Below are 4590 nucleotides of genomic sequence, written 5' to 3' on the forward strand. Positions count from 1 at the left end.
AATCCGAAATAATGGGATGCATAAATAAATTTGATGGGTGCATAAAGTAACAGCCTTATATCACTTTCCTTCAGCCCATTAAATGATTGGTTTACGTCATTAGTCACCTAATCATAGCCCAATGACAGATTTCACGGGTCATGAAGTAGAAGTCTAGAACTTTGAATAAGCAAGTACTTTGTCGTAAAAAATCCTAAGGCTCACCAATGCAAATAAACATTATCTCATGGATATGTTGATTTCATTTTCTTTTCATATTTTACTATCATTTTTCTGTGGAGAACTTTCCATCCATCGATCCTAATAATTGAAAAAGTTAAAATGAAGTGTTCTTCCTTTGATAAGTTATGCAGGCTCAAAGTTTTGTACTTCACAAATTCCAACAATGCCGGCCAAATTCGATTCGTACACTAAGTTTCAAGAATCAACACAAAACAAAGGATAGACATTATAAGATGCAGAAATTTCGGCTTTCATGATCCTGTATGGAATTTTTAGACTAAGTCACAACTCACGTCTATCACCATCGACAAAAACATTGTAGTTATCATTCAATCTATATAAAATCTAGAATAGGACTTTCGAATTCAATTAAATAATCAAAAATACAATCATGTACATGAAAACATAAAACTCAATATATATGTTAAATCTTCCATACATGAAAGTGTTCCAACACAAAATATTGAACTAGCATTCCTCACTTATACATGGCTTGGTGGCATAACACTGTTCATAATCCAATTCTTTTCTGTCATGCAATGAGAACAATTTTCATCCTCCAAATACTCCCTCTTGCAAACTCATTATCATTTGATTACCCCAACTTCAAGAATGGTGATGTAAAATGGGAAGGGGATGCTTCTATTCTGAAAGGAGCGATCCAAGTCACTTCCAACACCATAGACCAAAACAACAATTTCAGTGTTGGGAGAGTCACAAGTTTTGAACAGATGCTTCTCTGGGATATGAAGTCTAGAAAGCTTTCTGATTTCACTACTAAATTTTCCTTTGTTATCTTTTCAGAAAAGAGATACTATGGAGATGGAATGGCCTTTTTCCTTGCTGATCCTAATCTCCCACTTCTGAAGGACATTAAACAAGGAGGTGGTCTTGGACTTGTGGATGGTGAACAAGTTTTGAATTCAACTCAGCACCCATTTGTAGCAGTGGAGTTTGACACCTTCCACAACAAATTATGGGACCCTTCAGGTAGCACTCATGTAGGTCTGAATTTCAACTCTATGAAGTCCAACATAACTAGGTCATGGTTGACAGATATTCAAATTTGGAATGTTTATAATTGCAGCATTAAGTACAATTCAAGTACTCTAAATCTGAGCGTTTCATTCACAATGTACAATGATAGTAAACCAGTTGAAGAATACATTTCGTACAAGGTTGATTTGAGAGATCACTTACCAGGGAGGGTTATTCTTGGTTTTTCTGCCGCAACAGGGAAATTGTATGAGGTGCATACATTGAGATCATGGTCATTTAGTTCAAGTCTTCAAAGCGATGAAAAAACAGATGAGGTAAAACCAGAAGCAGTCCCACCAGATTCCAATCTTATCAGTTCAGAAAAAGGAAAGAAAATAGGATTGTGGGTAGGGCTTGGAATTGGTCTTGGCTTGGTTTTGAGTTTGTCTTTTACTATGTTGTGGAAGAGGAGTAGAGGTAGAAAAGAAGAGTTAGTTTTTGATCTCAGTATGGGTGATGAATTCCCAAAGGGCACCGGACCTAAGAGCTTCTCCTATAATGAGCTAGCAAGTGCTACAAACAAGTTTGCTGAGTCTGAGAAGTTGGGGCAAGGTGGTTTTGGTGCTGTCTATAAAGGTTATTTGAAAGACACAAAGTCCTATGTTGCTATCAAGAGAATATCAAGAGATTCCAAACAGGGAATGAAGGAGTATGTGACAGAAGTGAAGGTAATAAGTCAACTGAGACATAGGAATTTGGTACAACTCATTGGTTGGTGTCATGAGAAGAATGAGTTTGTCCTTGTATATGAGTTCATGCCAAATGGAAGCTTAGACTCTCACCTTTATGGAGTGAAAAGCTTCTTAACATGGAGAGTGAGGTATAATATAGCTTTGGGCTTGGCTTCAGCATTGCTTTACCTACAAGAAGAGTGGGAGCAGTGTGTGATTCACAGAGACATTAAATCAAGCAACATTATGTTGGATTCAAGTTTCAATGCTAAGCTTGGTGATTTTGGTTTGGCTAGGCTGGTGGACCATGAGAAAGGGTCACAAACGACACATATAGCAGGGACTAGGGGCTATATTGCACCAGAATATTTCAGTTCAGGAAAGGCTACTAAGGAATCTGATATATACAGCTTTGGGGTTGTGTTGTTGGAGATAGCTAGTGGAAGAAAATGTGTTGAACTAAAAGCTGAGGAGGGTGAAATAACTCTAGTTGAGTGGGTTTGGAAGCTCTATGGATTGGGGAGGTCACATGAAGCAGTTGATCCAAAGTTATGTGGAGAATTTGATGAGAAGCAAATGATACGTTTAGTGGTTGTTGGCCTTTGGTGTGTTCATCCAGATTTCTCATTCAGGCCTTCTATAAGGCAAGTGATTCAGGTCCTTAAATTTGATTCTCCTTTACCTCTTCTCCCAGAAATGATGCCTGTGCCAACATATCTTCCTCCAACAATAAAAGCACTTTTTTCTTCAGTTTCTTCTTTCTTTTGGGAAACAAGTTAGTCATAGAGATGGACTCAATTAATGTAATAATCATCAGAAAGTTTTGATGTAACGTTTCAGTAATGAACTTTATGCCCTGTATATTAATATAGCTCACCGTGATCATCAATTTGAAGTGATCATCTGACAAATGCATCAGACTTGTGCACCTTGCACCTTGACATCTATATATTCCCCTTTGTCCTAGCACCATGTTTTGTACTATCCTTTTAGAAAAAGGAATTAGTAGTATAAAACAAGGATAAAACAAAAACTTTGTTAAATAATTTTAGAAGAAGAAGACCATTATAAGTTTTTTTTTTTTTTTTCTGTCTACCTCCACTTCACCAAGACAAACAAGAAGATAGAATTTCAAAAGTCTATGTTCCCAACAACATACATAAGAAGTTAATACTACATATTGTAATAAGTGTTCTAATTATGATAACAAAAATTAATATATGTTAAAGTAAAATTTTTCAGACCCTGATTGTTTTGATCGAGTGTTATAAAATAACAAAATATAAAGCAGGAATATATTTCGTATATAAGATGAAAGACTTTTATGCACAATATTGTGTAAGACATAATTAAGTCTATCTAATACAATATTTTGTAGTTCTTGCTTCGACTGATAAGTGAAGCCTTACTTAAACAAGAAGCATACAATCTTAAGTTAATGTTGCTCCTCACAAAAGTTATTCCACATTTTTATTTTGTATTTCAAAGGATGTTTTCCATCTTAAGTCTTTGAAGCTAAAGTTGCTATATCTTTAACACCTGACATACGATTTTCAACCTTTTATGGTCCTTTGCTTTACTCACTTTTTGAGTGAAAGCTCTTTAACTTGGATCTAATAAGTCATGTCAATTTTTAAGATGTTGATTAAAACGAAGAAACATTGAAAGCATACCTGGAATGTATTTAATGCAACTCCATGTTCTTGCATGATCAAACACAAGAAGATGGTTTCTCTAAATTAAAGTTGCTCGACGTCCAGAAAAGAATTTGAGATTAGTGATGTCAATTTGGGCAATGATCCATGAGTGAGTCCTACTCTACCTTTCATTAAGTCCTTCTTTTAAGAAACTCAAAATGAGGGAAAAAAAAAGCTCCAACCCCGAAAGCCTCCTCTCAAGTAGGTTAGTGTCATAGTTAAGGTAGCCTTGGCTCCACTAAAAGACTTTAAAAATAACACTTTAAGTCTGAGTCAAAAATTGAGTTGAGTCGTCTCAGGCCAGACTGAGCCGAAAATCAAGACGGTCTGGTCCACGACAATTTTTGAGACGAACTGGTCCAGGCCAAAGGTTAAGACGAGCTGGCCTGGACCGAAGGTCGAGACTGCTTGATACGAGTTGAAGGTCAAGACGGGTCGACCCAGGTCAAAAGTAGAGACGTGTCGGTCAAAGTCGCAGATCGAGACTGGCTAGCCTAGGAAGGTCAAAATGAGTCGGCTCAAGCCGATTATCGAGACAAGTCGGCTTAGGCTGAAGGTCGAGACTGACCAACCCATGCCAAAGGTCAAGACTGGTTAGCACGGGGTAAAGGTTGAGACGGGTTGAACCTGAATATAGGTCGAGATGGGCTGGGTCGGGTTGAAGGTTGTGACGAGTCAACTCGGGAGAAATGTCAAGAAATGTCGATCAAACTGGAGATCAAGATGGGCCAACCCAAATCAAAGGTCGATACATGTTGACCCAAACCGAAAGTTGAAACGTGTTGGTTAGGGTTGAAGGTCAAGATGGGTTGGCTCAAGCTGACCCACAAAATGGCTTGTACCGAAGGTTGAGACGAGTCGTCCCAGATCAAAGGTCGAGATTGGTCGGCCCGAGCTAAGGGTCGAGAAGGACTGAAGGTTAAGACGGACCAGCCTAGGCCGAAGGCCGAGATAGGTTGGAC

General features: G+C 38.0%; 1 pseudogene; it reads left to right on the forward strand.

The window, feature by feature from the left end:
• The first annotated feature begins 710 nt into the window (after positions 1-710).
• LOC114175692 (L-type lectin-domain containing receptor kinase IX.1 pseudogene) lies at positions 711-2711 on the forward strand (annotated as a pseudogene).
• The last annotated feature ends 1879 nt before the right edge of the window (positions 2712-4590 follow it).

The sequence above is a fragment of the Vigna unguiculata genome, chromosome 3 (genome assembly GCF_037176805.1).
Source record: "Vigna unguiculata cultivar grain cowpea cultivar isolate G323 ecotype 2 chromosome 3, ASM3717680v1, whole genome shotgun sequence".
Classification (NCBI taxonomy): Eukaryota; Viridiplantae; Streptophyta; class Magnoliopsida; order Fabales; family Fabaceae; genus Vigna; species Vigna unguiculata.